The 16,968-nt window shown below is 38.8% G+C and overlaps 2 non-coding genes across 2 annotated transcripts; both read left to right on the top strand.

Annotated features, from left to right (window-relative positions):
* The first annotated feature begins 15,881 nt into the window (after nucleotides 1-15,881).
* Trnam-cau lies at nucleotides 15,882-15,953 on the top strand. Its single transcript has one exon. It is a non-coding gene; the product is annotated as a tRNA-Met (tRNA).
* A 345-nt stretch (nucleotides 15,954-16,298) lies between these two features.
* Nucleotides 16,299-16,370, top strand: Trnam-cau. Its single transcript has one exon. It is a non-coding gene; the product is annotated as a tRNA-Met (tRNA).
* Nucleotides 16,371-16,968: the final 598 nt, after the last annotated feature.

Raw genomic sequence — 16,968 nt, 5'->3', positions numbered from 1 at the left:
AACACCTGTTACCATCTTCTGCGAAAATCAAAGCGCCATTTGGCGTGTGAAAAATCCATTATTCTATCAGCGAACCCGTCATATCAACGTGCGATATAACTTCATCAAGGATTACCAGGAGAAGAACCAGATCAGCATGCAGTACGTCGAGTCATCAAACCAACTTTCTGACATATTCACCAAGCCTCTGCCGGCACCCGCTTTCACCGACATACGAGGAAGAATTGGCTTCGGAACATTATTGAAGAAATAAGAGAACCGTGTTCGAGGGAGAGTGTAAAGTAAAGTCCAAACCCGCTTCTCATCTTTTCCCTTTTGGCCACCAAAGTGGTGTTACGGTTTAGTACTAATCTCTACAGCTGTAGTGGAGAGGTCTGTTAATATCTCTCGGTTTACTTGCTTCTACGATCTATGCTGTGAAGGTACTGTTTCTCTATTTACATTATCCCTATCTATGTATCTTGTATAATTCCCACGTACGTAACTGTTCTAAGTAAGTGTGTGTTGATGTATAAGTGTTGCGGGTTCAGGGTTAATAAAGATAACGTTGTCTGCAAGTAGAAGCAGGGAGAGATAGCTTGTGTGTTAACTTTTTCTTTAAAGAGTAGATAGGAAAATGATAGAAAATGATTAATAATCACCAATGAAATGATTTCATTGACGTCACGAGCTCACGACATTCGGTCAAAATTGACTTGCATGAAAAGTGATGCAAAAAGACATTAAGATAACTTTGAATTTTTCCCGCTTTATTGTGCAGGATTTGGAAAGCTTTTTCCTTTTCGTCACTTGTCGAAAAATTGACGGTGAGCCTAAGGCTATTGCAATGCGGTTATTCGTTTTTACCCGCAAAGGAAATTCCAAACAGCCTGTCTGGTTCCATTCATAATTTTTTTTGGGGGGGGGAGACATAACCAGTGGCTAAATAAGCCTATTACCCCTTTTTTCTTTCTTCCCACCTTTCACTTTGTTCCTAGCCCCCCAAAATTAGGACCAAAAGTTAAACATAGTTTCCCGCAATGTGGGTAGGTGGCTTTCAAAATAAAATCGCTGTTCGGATTTCTTTGGACCATACTGTATTTCAACGAGATCGACCAATGACAGGACAAATGTAAGTGCCATAATGAATTTACAGTTCCATTTGCTGCTAGGTGGTGGTTGTTCTTCATTACTACTTGACTTTTTGCGTTTCGTTTTTTTCTCCAATTTTGTAAATTTGTCCACATACTTACTCAAGACTGGTGAATCTAAATACTTGGAGCTTGAATTCCTGTTACCCATGTTTTTTATTCTCTATTGATACCACAACTGTTTATAGGAAGACCAGTTCAAAACAAATGCCACCTGATGCGAGGTAATAGCCCTTGCCCATCTCACCCTTACCTACTAAAACGGTTTGAGTGAAAATGCTTATCTTACTTGCTCCCATTTTTCTTCAACCACATTCTATCTTACCGATTCTTATTGGCTGGGACGAAATGCTAACCTTTCCCACTCACATTCTCTGCGACAAAAGGAAAATTTTACCCTTTCCGCTTTACAAAAAAAAAGATTTTCATCACCTCCTTCACAATTTTTCTTTTGCCCAGATACTTACCCTTACCTATTCTACATATCTAGGGAATATAAAAGTAAATATTCGGGTTACAGTTTTCTCTCTGTATTACTCAATCGCTCAAATAACATACATTTATGATGATTTTCAGTTTTTCATAACTGTCCAAACTTTTCCTTTCCAGTATTTTAGCACGACGTGCACGCTTTACCACCAGGTGTAGGGTTGAAATACACATCTGCTAGTTAACATAATTTTTAGCATATATAGGAAGCAGAGATGTGTTTGAATGGATCTGTTCCTGAATGGACAGCTCACAAACAACATGAAAGATGTTGTCGCGTGGTGTTGTAATACTGTAGTGTAACAATGCGCTTACCCTGTGGCGTATTTGGATTTCTTGTGCTTCTTCTGCTAAACGAAGAACCAAGTTACAGCAGAAAGATATTTGCATTTTCCAATTTGTTATTTGCTCTTCGGAGATTTTCGCTGGTTCACCCCTTTCCCAGCGCCTTAGACAGCCACTTAGTTTGTGTTCAGCTACCACTGCATCCAGCAACGGAGGTAGCGTATCCTTTTCTTTCTGCTTCAACACCATCTTCCCGTCACTCCACGGAGACCATATAAATAGACGACCCCATACATCCATTTCTGCCACAACAGTTCAGATTGCAAAATTTTAATAGACTTTTCGGTACGACTTTTCAAGTGTTGCGCTTATTTAGTCAATCGTCAATTCCTTCAATCCACATCAATCGTCAATCCACTAATACTACAGCTCTCACAATCGTCTGAGCTTCTTTCTTTTAGAAAACAGCATGGCCTTGCCAGGATAGCATTTCCATTTAAAAAAAAAGGCCTTGAGCTTTCACAATTTTTACTAAAATTTTTACGTACACCCATCCTCCTCAAAGCCATATTGAAAAACCAATAGCAATTCACCCTACGGCAACAACGAAATGTGGCATCGCCATGTATTTCCAAATCTATTTCATATTACATGTAAACTGACTTCAAATGTCGGCACTGATAGATAATTTAATCGAACTTATTTAACTTTCAATCAAAACAATACTCAGTGAACAATTAACTTGCAAAACTTTTCTTTTTCATGAGGCGCGGGTTGATTGGCAACGCTGGTTTCCAAAACCTGGTTTCATACATCTGCCGTCCGGGGTTCATTGTCAGCGGGCTATGCGTGTTGTTGCATTCCAGTACGTCGTACTGATCGAAACAATTATTACGTGACGTTATACCGTGCCCGGGAAGTGACATAGTGTAACGTGAACTACTTCTGTGTTGCTAGTGATCGTGTTACCGTTGGTCTATTGGTGTACATAAGCGTTACTGTTGAACTGTTATATTGTACCGGAGCGATACTGTTAAACTGTGGAAGTGTGCAGTGTTGTACTGTAGTGTGTGGTGTGTAGTACTGTATAGTTTGTACTGTGGAAGTGTGGAGTGTTTGTAGTGTTGTGTGTAGCGTAAATCTACTCCCCTAAACTAGACTTTTACCGTCCGAAGTTGCTAGCCACAATAAGATGCTCCATTGACATGTCACAGTCCTCATCAGCTACCGATGATTTTGTTCAATACCTGTATTAGATAACACATATTTCATTCTTGTTTTAATTAATATGAAAAACTGGTTATAATACCTCAGAACGGATACTGATCTCTGTGGAAAAAGTCAAAATAAATATTCTCGGCTTTTCCTCCTGTGCTGAGGGTTTCACATCTTGATTATTGTTTACCACAGGGACTAACTTCTTGGACTTAACGGATGGACACAAAAAGCAATCTTGATTGTGCGGGCTTACACCGAATGACACTTCTGCAGTGAAGTGGATAATGTAGTGTCTGGTTTTGCCATTACCTATTTCATTAGGAACCATAACTTTAGCATTTTCAAAAAGTATTGAAAATGATTAGACTACATTTGCCCTTGCTAAGAATTGACTTTACATAAAGATTACAAGCCTTCTCAACTAACTGTCATACTACTTGTTTAAGCTATTCCCTAGGACCCTAGCATGAAACACAATATTATTGTTTTATTGAACTTTAGGAATAATTATATCTAATTACCTTTACATGGTAGAAAAAGTTGTTTAGCACCAAGCTTTGTGACTATGGTGAGATGAAAATAGTCAATTCCGAGATACAGTAACTACCTAAAGTGTCAGCACAGCTGAGAGAAGCTTACGGGAAAACAAAAATCAAGTTTTTGTCGGACGAAAACGATTTCTGGACAGGGGGTTCTTAGACTTAAGGGTTATAACATATATTTGTGGGGGATTTTTTTTTCACGGGAAGGTACCTTTTGAATTGGAATCAAAAGTTTCCGCACAGTCGAGAGGGCCTGTAGTAAATATTACTACTTTGGCTTTTATTTAAGGAACCGAAAATAGGGCTAGGAAGGTTCATTAGGGCGTAAAAAAATGAACATCGTTAGCTCTATAACCTCATCTATAATTTCGACCCCCATATATGCCATTTGAGAAATCACTTTAATTTCGATGTGAAAATGAAAAGTTTTCATTTCTTAGCTATTTTCTCTTTGTTCCCCCCTCCCGCAGATGCCAGTTTTCCAAATACCAAGTCTTAAAAAAAGATCCTAGAGATAGCCTGTCTTTTTCTCCCCCTGCCCCTAACATTTAAAATCTTGGTATTTGGAATCTAAAAGATTTTTATGGCCACGTTATGCGTGCCAATTTATATAGTGCGCTTTTGCGAAATAAATGTATACGAGTTCAAATCAAGAAGTATTTCAAGTGGTTGATAATAACGGTGAATGATTGAGGTATAGTTTTATTCATATGTAAATTGGTTGGTTTTTATTACTTTATAGTCAGATAATATCTTCTCTATGATTCTAACTCATTCCTATAATACTTCGCTTTAAATTTGATAATTAAAGAAGGAAAATGCCCTGGTGCAATTGCTCGACACTAATCTTAAAGATAGTGCGAGTTAGTTTGAATTCAATTCGGACTACACTACGGACTAAACTACGGCATTTGTCTTCTCCCGTTAACATATCTAAAGCAAAGTCATTATTTGTTCAAACGAATTCAGACTAAACTCGTAAATCTTTACCAATAGGGCCGGGCAATTACACAGGAGCATTATCTTCCATGGGGAATTATCTTCGTGTTATTAAGTTATGAACGGTGTGGACCTATCATTAAGATACACATATTAAGCTTCGTATTCTATTTTTGTTGTGTTCAAACCTATTTCTCTATAGAATTGTTTCATGGGGTGCTATTTAAATAAAGTTAATCAATAGTTATTTTAGTTGCCATATTTCAGCTAGTAAATTTACAAATTTGTTTACGGGTTGTAACCATTTTGCATATAGAATAATATGAAGTAAAAACGTGAGAAAAGTTTGGTTTTTAATTGACACTTACGAACTGCAGTGTTTTACTTAAAACTTTGTCATAAACTTATTTTGCGCCGTATACTCGTTTTTCGTCCCCATTATGGCACCGGCTGGCTATTTTATACGCCCATCTGTTTGGTTTCCGCGCAAGTATGCGATAAAGAAAGATCACAACAGGTATAACATCAGAATCCATTTCTTGAAAAATGAGTCTTTTACATATTTTATTGATTTCCAAGAATAGCAGTGGAATCACTATAGCATTAAGCGTTTATACCATGGTACATAAAGCAAAGCTATTATTTTTTTATTCATTGTGAATCTCATTTCCTTATTTGCCAACAAGTTATTCTGTCGGATGTCCTACATTTCAAACCTTTTATACACCAGCCACCAGTCTTTTAAAGAGGTCTAAAAGGCTGTACTGTTAAGTTGTAAAACAGAACTACGACTCCCTCGAGCAATTATAGTGATGTATGGGATAGTTATTAGGTTGAGAACCATACGAATTACATTGAGCATAGTGGCAGTATTCTTTGCTTTCAGGTTTATATGGAAGAGTTGAAAAAATTATATCCCTTTGGAAGTAAGGAGAAAAAGCCAAAGTCGTCGTCATTTTATTATCAATTGCCTATTACGTATCATCAGTAATGGAATAACATAGAAAATGTATACCACAAATCTGTTGGAATTTTTAGAAACAAAATTGTGTATGAAGAACAAGTCTTAGACATTGAGACCGCTGACGGAATGCCAGGCGGCCAAAGACAATCTTTTCATAAATCATAACATCAATCGAAGATTGACTTTTGATCCATTAGATTACTTTGGCACGACCAAGACCTTTAAGCATGATTTAATGCATGTGGGACTAGAGGGAGTCTTTAATAATGGTGCGGCTTAATTATACCGAATCATCTTGTCAATGATCTTCTTATAATCGATACCTTTCAATGCTAAAAGGCGATATCAAGAATTTTCGGATCCACTACGAATAAAGATAAAGTTATCCTTTTTCCTTTTCAGAAATTCTCTCGTTTCCTCTTTAATGTCTTGGCAGAACACGTTTCAATCTACAAGACTAATTATAAAAAAACATATTTTACTGGAAATTATTGCTGCGTTGCAGTGTGCTACATGGAATTTCATAATCATGCTGTTCATTATTCTTCTTTATCCAAAATTCATCACGCTAATTTATCCAAAGATTTCGTAGATAAAACAATAATCCCCAAATGACATACTACTATTATTCATTTTCTCATTTAAATAAGTTTATTTGGCCAACGCCAACACTCATGGTGTTTTCTGTACGAATCAAAATTGTGTTGATGATTTTGTCCCACATCCTCGTTCATAGCCACCCAACCTCATATAGGCTCTTCTATCAAATTTCTTAAACACTTTAAAAATCGGTAGAGGGTTAACAATTTCTTCTAAAATTTATGAAACAATTATTGAGAATAGAATAAGGCGAAAAAAAAATAAAAACAAAAAATTAATAAAATATATTAGGTAATTTGAGAGATAAAGCATAAGTGTAAACCAAAAGTGTCTCAACTCTCCCCACTCTCCCCTACCAAAATCTAGAAAAAATACAGATTTTCAATGCTATCAGTTGAGATGAGTTAAAACCTTAAAAAGTTTTCCGTCTCCAAAGACTTTTTTGCGTAGTTCAACTGAGTATTTTGTAAGACAGAGTTGCAAATTCACAATTTTGCAAGAACCTTGGATGAAGTTCAGGTACCTCTTTTATAAGACACCCTGGTGCTTTTGCATCATACCCAGTTTGCTTGTTTGCAATCTTAGTCTGACAATGCTTCATGTTAATTATAACATGTTCACCTAGATAGGATCCCAAGCTATTACAGAATTTCTTCCGAAATAAGCCACACTATCAAGTGATTACAATGAATAAAACGCTTGATTGATTTTGAGGAAAAAAAGAAAATTCTTGATGGAGATATTTTTAGAGAAATATTTATTACATCTATTTCTGTATTGTCCAAAATACGAAAACTTGCTTTGATATTTGTCCAATTGGAGGTCTTAAACATAAAGTTAATTTAATTTTTTTTTTACCTTTTATTTTTGAGGTCTAATGTAAGTTCGAATTAGTCATCTTTTGTGGTAGTGTTATAATGTTTGACTGATTTTGTAATTGGATGGAATAGGTTTTGTTCATCTCTTGTAGGGAATAAATAATCGTTCTATATTTAGGTAGGCTACGTAATGGGAAATAGTTCACGGACTAATGACAGTGGAAAGTCAATGTAAGTAAAAATAGTCCACTTTAATAAATATAAAAGCAAATTTGATTATTATGCCTCCAGTTAGTATAATTGCAATACAATGGGTTCGAAAAGGGAAATACAGTCATGCTTGAAAGTTTCTTTAGCAGGCAAATGGCTCTATATGTTTTAATTTAAATTGTCGGAAGGTATAGCATAGGAAGATCACTTAACCTCTAATATTTGTTCATTCTGGTGGGAAAATTGAAAGAAAAAGAGGAAGAGAAGAAGAGAATGGAAAAGCGCAAAATAAATCCCAAAAGGGGAAAAGGTGTGCTTTTCAGTATACCTTCCGCCAATTTAAAATTAAAACATATACCGACGACATTATCAAACTACTCTTCAATCACATTCCAGTCAAAGTTCAGCAGGTCTTCGCAAACGTGATTCAAAATACGTCGATTAGTCTTTTTTTATTTCTGTGTTGCAAACTTCCTTTGAGAAGTAAATGAAAACGTACAGTATGTTGCAGAAAAAGCTGACAGGTTTTTAGCGTTGTCAGATGACAAAAGTGTCAGGTTTTCTAGTAAGATACTATACCTAGTGTACCGAAGTTATAGCAAATGTTGACATCGATTCGCCGGCACGTATTTTGCCGGCGAGTGTAGAAAACAGGGAGATTAGGATTTTTAAAGATCTTTATTTGCCACTTGAAAAAAGGTAACAGCATTTGCCAGATGCAGCAGCTTCTCACTTAAGAGTACAAAAAGGAGTGAGTTGAAACATGGACTACTGTAATTAAAGACGGGACTCTTCGGCCTTTCCTATGTCGGTCATGTAAAAAATTTTCCGGGAGAATCAGAAGAGAAATTTAAAAATTTGTATTGTCTTACCTAATGTCCCTATACCTAATATGTACGGTTATATTGCAAACTAGTTTACGGAAAATTTGAAAAAAAGACAAAACACCGGTGCCATCTATGAACCAGGTACCCTAAGCTCTTTGAGTTTGCAAGCAGATACATGTCTAGAGTAAGAGAGACCACTCTCTTATCTCTAGTCTTCTGACATAGCTGCCTAACTATCTTTCACCTTGAGCGTATATTCCTAAGAGCTTAGAGTATTTGGTTGCTAGATGGCACCGGTGTTTTTTCTTTTTACCCCTACTCCTGAAAGTAAAATTAGAATACTTTATTAATTAGTTTTTTTTTACTAAGTTTTATAAACACAGTTGGAATCAGCGAAAAAAACTGCATTTTTTTATGTTCTCCATTAATTATCTCCTGAACGAACCCCACCAGACTAGCTTAAACACTCCGAGATAGGCGAAGAGTCCCGTCCTTTAGTTACAGTAGTCCATGACTTGAAACTATAAATTTGGGCGCACAAAGACAAAAGGGGATAAAGGGCTAGGCCAGCCAACGGAAGGGGGAAGCCCTTTCCTTATTGCAGGATTGATAATTTGGCGCCGTCCGCCACATCGATTGCAATACAAAGATCACATTTCGTATTTGAAACAGAAAGATGATAAATTAATGATTGACACTTGACTGACATTTTGATTTGGGAAAAAAGGAATCTATAATAAATAATTGACATTGCAAGTTTTTAAAGGCACACAAGTATGGTAATTGTTACTTGAATTTTTTTTCAATTGTGATATAACTCGATGAGCTCAACTCAAAAACAACACTCGTTTCACTTCACGAGGAATCCGGATTCGTTGAATAGTAGACTTAAATCTGTGCTGTGCTGTGCTGTGCTGTGCTAAACTCAATTGTGCATTTTTCTAAAACTTTTTCTTCATGAATTGCTCTATGAATTTATTGATTCAATAGACCTGAAATGTTGTATTGGACATCGATTTACACATCCTGTAATAAATAAATGGTTTTAACAAGTGAAATAAATATTATAGTATGTATGTATGTATGTATGTATATTAAAATTTCTATACCGCATTTTCTCATATACTAAAATACGTTCAAATGATGGTTATACAAGGGGAGCTATGAATCAGTGACGTGCAGTTAAAGCAGGATATGACAAAGTAAAAAGGTGTGTCTTGAGGATTTTCTTGAATTCAAGTCTGATGTTTGTGGAGCGAATCACCGGTGGCAGTTTGTTCCAGTGGTGCGGGGCGAAAGTTGTGAAAGACCTCTTCTGGTAGGTCGGTTTCGGTGTGGTGCTCTTCTTCTTCCTCCTTCTCGTGGTTGAAGACATAACTCCAAGGCTTCTGGCCCCGTTGCGAATGCCGGAATGGCCAGGGACGTGGAGTTGAATGCACTTCCGTAGGTAGACTGGTGCAGTTCCTTGCAGGCAGTCGAAGACGAGGAGTAGGATCTTGAAGAGGACCCTGAATTTAATGGGGAGCCAATGCAGGAGGAATCTTGATACCTCTGTGGATATTGCGCCACGGTAGATAAGACGGGCAGCAGAGTCCTGTACTGATTGGAGTGGTCTCAGTTTCATCTGTGGAAGGCCGGCTAACAAGGAATTGGCATAGTCCAGGTGTGTGATGACAAGGGAGTGAACGAGGATCTTAGTGGCTTCGGTTGTCAGGTGACCTCTTATCTTGCCCAACCGATAGAGATTGAAGTTGGCGGCCCTCACAATGGCGGAAATCTGTCGATCCATTGTCAGGTCAGAGCTAAGCTGAACGCCAAGGACTCTGGCTGATGTTAAAGGTTCGAGGAGGTTAACACCGACACGTAGGGGAAGCGAGATTAGCCTGTTGGCGAGTTCAGAGGGGGCGAAGTAGAGAAATTCGCTCTTTTGTGGGTTTAGTTTGACCCAGTTGTATGAAAACCAGTCGATCAAGTCGCCAGCACACATTGACAAGATCCTGAGTGCGTCGAATTGGTCGAGACAGTCTCGTGAGAATCCAAATTCGAGGTAAATAGCAGTGTCGTCCGAGTACTGCTCGATGCTAACGCCGTACTCTTCCGCCACAAGGCGCAGGCAGTTGACGTAAATGGAGTATAGTTTTGGCCCCAGTACGGAACCCTGGGGGACCCCATATTTTACCGCGACCGGTTCGGATGCGACGCCGTCGATGACGACCGACTGAGTTTTGTTCGTCAAATAGGAAGAAATCCACGCCAGGGGCTTTCCTCGAATGCCACAATGAGCGGAGAGTCGGTCAAGAAGAATTACGTGATCGATTGTGTCGAATGCTGCGCTCAGATCAAGGAGGAGAACCACACAGCCATGTCCATGGCTCGCGGCTTGAAGCAAATCGTTTTGAAGCGCCAAAAGTGCAGTCTCGGTTGAGTGATGTGGACGGTACGCAGACTGAGCAGGTGAGAGAATGTCGTGGGTGGAAAAATGAATGTCGAGCTGTTTTGAGACAATTCGCTCCAGGACTTTGGAAATGAAGAGGAGGTTTGTGACGGGTCGATAGTTGGAAAGGACCTCTTTGTCCAGTGTCGGCTTCTTTAGAAGAGGTGTGATCAGGCCATGCTTAAAAACATGAGGAAATACACCGGTATGGAGAGAAAGGTTAACGATGGATGTGATGGCTGGAACAAGGAGAAGTGAAACCTTCTTGAGAATGCGGGTTGGGATCGGATCCAAACTACATGAATTGGTGGGGGAGGCGGTGATAGCCCGACTGACATCCTCCATGCTGACGAAGGAGAACTCAGTGAGAAAATCAGCATCGGTCCGTGTGTCCAAAAAAGAAATTGAGCCTATGACACAGGTTGGATCGATATCGGCCATCGAGCGAATTAGCTCATCCTTAATAACGTCGACCTTGTTGCAGAAAAACGAAGAGAAAGTGTTAGCTAAATCAGAAGACAAATGATGAGTGGGGAGTGACCTCTCCCTTGAGCGACCAAGCCACGAGTCAACGATCTTGTAAAGCTTCTTCTGATCTCCAGCGCAGTCAGCGATAACGGAGCAAAAGTAGTCAGCCTTCACCCGGTAAAGAAGTTTTTCATACTGGGTAACAAGCAGCTTGTACGAATCGTGGTGGCCCTGAAGGTAGCCACAACGGCGCCAGATTCTCTCTGCCTTCCGAAGTTTACGGCGACCGTCGATGATATCAACGTTAATCCATGGTGCGGGATCGCGAAGCACGACGACCTTGGTCTTCAGTGAGGCGTGCGACTCGACGACCCCCCGGACCTCCATGAATTGGTCGACGAGATCGTCTAACGACTCCACATGGTCCCCGTGGGCCCACGCTGGACTAGTGATCAATGGAAGAGAAGACAAATCTTCTTGAAGAGAATCCAAATCAATGGCGTCGTAATTACGAAAAGAGAGTGTCTTCTTTTCTTTCACTGGACGGCAAAGTCCAACGGAGCAGGTCACGAGGTGATGGTCACTAACTAGACCAGAGACGTGGACGTCTGAAACAAATATGCTTCCACTGCGAGTGAGAATAAGATCAAGTGTGTGGGCAGCAATATGAGTGCGACCGAGGACAAGTTGATCCCAGCCCATCTCTTCTATTAGCTGGACGAATGAGTGCGCTTTGCTGCACTTCTCGTCATCAACGTGGATGTTGAAATCGCCGACAATCACCGGCTCCTCGTTGAGGTCGACTGCTGACTCAAGAAGAGTGCGAAAATCGGACAAAAAAGTGGAAAACGATGGATGGCCGGGGCGTTCGGGTGGACGGTAGATGACGAAGAGACGAAGGGCTTTGGTGGAAGAACGGATCGAGGCGCAAAGAAGTTCAAAACTGGTAGGGAGATTGTCAAATTTGACTGCTCTGACAGTGAAGGCCTCTTTGAATATTAACCCAACGCCACCACCCCTTTTCTTAGTGGAAACAGAACGAGGAACATGCAGAGATGTAAAACCAGGAGGGCATGCTGACCTAAGGATGTGGTCACCGTGGGTGACATTGAGCCAAGTCTCCGTTAATGCCAGAAAATCGAGCCCGGAGGAGGCAATGAGATCCGTGATGTTGTGTGTTCTTTTGCAGACAGATCGGGCATTCAGTAAACCGAGCTTAGGGAAGGAGGCGTGACCCGCGTGAGGCAGCACTAGGGGAAGAAATCCTCTTCTCTTTAGAAGTATGGGCTTAGGGTATAGCAACTTAAATCTCATAACAGTCCTTTCGCAGTTCCTAGAAGATTTTCTATAAATATTTTTCTAAAACAATTTCTTCATGAATTGCTTTATGAATAAATTGATTCAATAGACTTGAAATGGTGTATTGGACATCGATTTACATATCCTGTAATAAAGAAATGGTTCTAACAAGTGAAATAAATATTTTAGCAACTTCAAATGCTGTGGTGTGGTGTGCTATGCTATGCTGTGCTGTGCTGTGCTGTGCTGTTCTGTGCAGTTCAGTGCAGTTCAATGTAGCTCCTGGGCAGCTCCTGGAAGAGTTTCTTCTTGTTTCTATTTAATAAACATCATGAATGTTATTATGAATTCATTGATTAAATTAACTTTAAATGGTGTATTGGAAATAAATTTACATATCCTGTAAGAATTAAACGCTTTGAATAAGTGAAACTATAAATATATTTAAAAAACAAAATACGTCCCAAAAATCTAGCCTGAAATATTTCAAAATCGTGGTGGAGACCTTTCCTATAATATATAATGGTATTAATAGTGTTGAACCAGTGTAATAATTTTACAAGAAAACTCATTATATGTGATAGGTTGCATTTGTGTTGAAGAAAAACCAAAGATACGTCCCAAACATCTAGTGCTGTGCTGTTCTGTGCTGTGCTGTGATGTTCTGTGCTGTGCTGTTCTGTGCTGTGCAGTTCAGTGCAGTTCAGTGCAGCTCCTGAGCAGCTCCTGGAAGAGTTTCTTCATGTTTCTATTTCATAAACATCATGAATGTTTTTATGAAATCATTGATTAAATTAACTTTAAATTATGTATTGTGAATAAATTAACATATCCTGTAAGAATAAAACGCTTTGAATAAGTGAAACTATAAATATATTTAAAAAACAAATACGTCCCAAACATCTAGCCAGAAATATTTTCAAATCGTGGTGGAGACCTTTCCTATAACATAAGATAGAAAAGCAAGCTTATCAGCTCGCCGCGAAGGGATAGTCGTAAGCCAGTTGAAAACTGTCTTAAATGAAAAATTCAGGACCTACTGTTAAGTCGGACTTTTTGCTAAATGCCTTCCTAATTTTTCAGAATTTTTCTGTAAATTCTATGTTTTTTCTCTGAAATTATCTGGAAAAAAATTCTATCGCGAAATTTTGATTTGTCTGAGTCATGGTTAACAAAGGGCATGGGTCAAAACAATATTTTTATTCTAAAAAAAAGTAAATCAATAATGAGACATGAACCATGGCCCTCTTCATTATCATGCCAGCGCTATAACCAAAAATCTATTTTTCGTCTTTTAATTCGATCCATTATCAAATGCGATCAAATGAAAGTGATTGTTGTGCGTCAGTGTCGTGTTTTTTATTGGAAAATTTTTATCGCGATATTTTGTCAGTTCTGAACCTAGACTACACATACCGTAACCCATTCACGCCGATGTTCACGGTAAACGATATTGGTGGGAGGCGGACTTGAACCAGCCACGTGGGCGGCCCGGGTTCGATTCCCGGTGGATGCAGTACTAGTTTGGTAAGACCTCAGAAATATTTCTGCAAATGAGTAGTTTTGTAGGAATCTAATCACAAGTTACATTATTAAAAAACCATGTCAATCGTGTGGGTTAACATCTTAGGCGATAATTATGAAAATTGGAATCGCCAATGATCAACAGAAGTACACATTTTTTGGAATGAGTTTCTATTTTTGAAAGAGTAGATCCAAGCAGAGTGGCGCTGTGGAAGCTCGCTGGGCCCATAACCCAGAGTTCCGTAGATCGAAACTACGTTCTGCTAGACAAATGTTTTTTTTCATGATGCAATGTATTTTCTAAAATTTTCTCTGTGCACAGAAGACTTGAGCAATATCGCATCGATGGTTCAGTGGTAGAATGCTCGCTTGTCACGTGGGCGTCCCGGGTTTGATTCCCGGTCCATGCAGTACTATATGGGTATAAACTCAGAAATATTTCTGCAAATGAGTAAATAGACCAGATTTCGACTTTGTAGATATTATTAAAAATATATCAACAAATAGATCTTGAGTCACTAAGGAATCTAATCAAAAGTAACTTTAATACAAAACCATGTCAATCGTGTTGGTTAACATCTAAGGCGAGAATTATGAAAATTGGAATCGCCAATGATCAACAGAAGTACACATTTTTTTTTTGAATGAGTTTCTATTTTTGAAAGAGTAGATCCAAGCAAAGTGGCGCAGTGGAAGCGTGCTGGGCCCATAACCCAGAGGTCCGTAGATCGAAACTACGATCTGCTAGACAAATGTTTTTTTTTATGATGCAATGTATTTTCCAAAATTTTCTCTGTGCACAGTAGACTTAAGCAATGTCGCATCGATGGTTCAGTGGTAAAATGCTCGCTTTTCACGTGGGCGGCCCGGGTTTGATTCCCAGTCTATGCAGTACTATATGGGTTAAACTCAAAAATATTTCTGCAAATGAGTAAATAGACCAGATTTCGACTTTGTAGATATTATTTAAAATAAATCAACAAATAGATAGTGAGTCACTAAGGAATCTAATCAATAGTAACTTTAATACAAAACCATGTCAATCGTGTGGGTTAACATCTTAGGCGATAATTATGAAAATTGGAATCGCCAATGATCAACAGAAGTAAACATTTTTTTTTATGAGTTTCTATTTTTGAAAGAGTAGATCCAAGCAGAGTGTCGCTGTGGAAGCTCGCTGGGCCCATAACCCAGAGTTCCGTAGATCGAAACTACTTTGTGCTAGACAAATGTTTTTTTTTTCATGATGCAATGTATTTTCTAAAATTTTCTCTGTGCACAGAAGACTTGAGCAATATCGCATCGATGGTTCAGTGGTAGAATGCTCGCTTGTCACGTGGGCGGCCCGGGTTTGATTCCCGGTCTATGCAGTACTATATGGGTAAAAACTCAGAAATATTTCTGCAAATGAGTAAATAGACCAGATTTCGACTTTGTAGATATTATTAAAAATAAATCAACAAATAGATCGTGAGTCACTAAGGAATCTAATCAAAAGTAACTTTAATACAAAACCATGTCAATCGTGTTGGTTAACATCTTAGGCGAGACTTATGAAAATTGGAATCGCCAATGATCAACAGAAGTACACATTTTTTTGAATGAGTTTCTATTTATGAAGAGTAGCAGAGTGGCGCAGAGGAAGCGTGCTGGGCCCATAACCCAGAGGTCCGTAGATGGAAACTACTAGGCAAATGTGTTTTTGATGATGCAATGTATTTTCTAAAAATTTCTCTGTGCACAGTAGACTTTGGCAATGTCGCATCGATGGTTCAGTGGTAGAATGCTCCCTTGCCACGTGGGCGGCCCGGGTTCGATTCCCGGTTGATGCAGTACAAGTTTGGTAAGAACCCAGAAATATTTCGGCAAATGAGTAGTTTTGTAGGAATCTAATCAAAAGTTACATTATTACAAAACCATGTCAATCGTGTGGGTTAAAATCTTAGGTGATGTGCATTATGTGATGCAAATGAGTAGTTTTGTAGGAATCTAATCAAAAGTTACATTATTACAAAACCATGTCAATCGTGTGGGTTAAAATCTTAGATGATAATTATGAAAATTGGAATCGCCAATGATCAACAGAAGAACACATTTTTTTGAATGAGTTTCTATTTTTGAAATAATAGATCCAAGCAGAGTGGCGCAGCGGAAGCGTGCTGGGCCCATAACCCAGAGGTCCGTAGATCGAAACTACGCTCTGCTAGACAAATGTTTTTTTGATGATGCAATGTATTTTCTAAAAATTTCTCTATGCACAGTAGACTTGGGCAATGTCGCACTGATGGTTCAGTGGTAGAATGCTCCCTTGCCACGTGGGCGGCCCGGGTTCGATTCCCGGTCGATGCAGTACTAGTTTGGTAAGAACTCAGAAATATTTCTGCAAATGAGTAGTTTTGTAGGAATCTAATAAAAAGTTACATTTTTACAAAACCATGTCAATCGTGTGGGTTAAAATCTTAGATGATAATTATGAAAATTGGAATCGCCAATGATCAACAGAAGTACACATTTTTTTGAATGAGTTTCTATTTTTGAAATAGTAGATCCAAGCAGAGTGGCGCAGCGGAAGCGTGCTGGGCCCATAACCCAGAGGTCCGTAGATCGAAACTACGCTCTGCTAGACAAATTTTTTTTTTGATGATGCAATGTATTTTCTAAAATTTTCTCTGTGCACAGTAGACTTGAGCAATGTCGCACCGATGGTTCAGTGGTAGAATGCTCGCTTGCCACGTGGGCGTCCCGGGTACGATTCCCGGTCTATGCAGTACTATGTGGGTATAAACTCAGAAATATTTCTTCAAATGAGTAAATTGATCAGATATCGAATTTGTATATTTATTATTAAAAATAAATCAACAAATAGATCGTGAGTCACTAAGGAATCTAATCAAAAGTATAACTTTAATACAAAACCATGTCAATCGTGTTTGTTAACATCTTAGGCGAGAATTTTGAAAATTGGAATTTCCAATGATCAACAGAAGTACACATTTTTTTTGAATGAGTTTCTATTTTTGAAAGAGTAGATCCAAGCAGAGTGGCGCTGTTGAAGCTCGTTGGACCCATAACCCAGAGTTCCGTAGATCGAAACTACGCTCTGCTAGACAAATGTTTTTTTTCATGATGCAATGTATTTTCTAAAATTTTCTCTGTGCACAGAAGACTTGAGCAATATCGCATCGATGGTTCAGTGGTAGAATGCTCGCTTGTCACGTGGG

The sequence above is a fragment of the Daphnia pulex genome, chromosome 7 (assembly GCF_021134715.1).
Source record: "Daphnia pulex isolate KAP4 chromosome 7, ASM2113471v1".
Lineage (NCBI taxonomy): Eukaryota > Metazoa > Arthropoda > Branchiopoda > Diplostraca > Daphniidae > Daphnia > Daphnia pulex.
The sequence above is the reverse complement of the archived record's forward strand: the minus strand, read 5'-3'. Positions and strand labels throughout refer to the sequence as shown.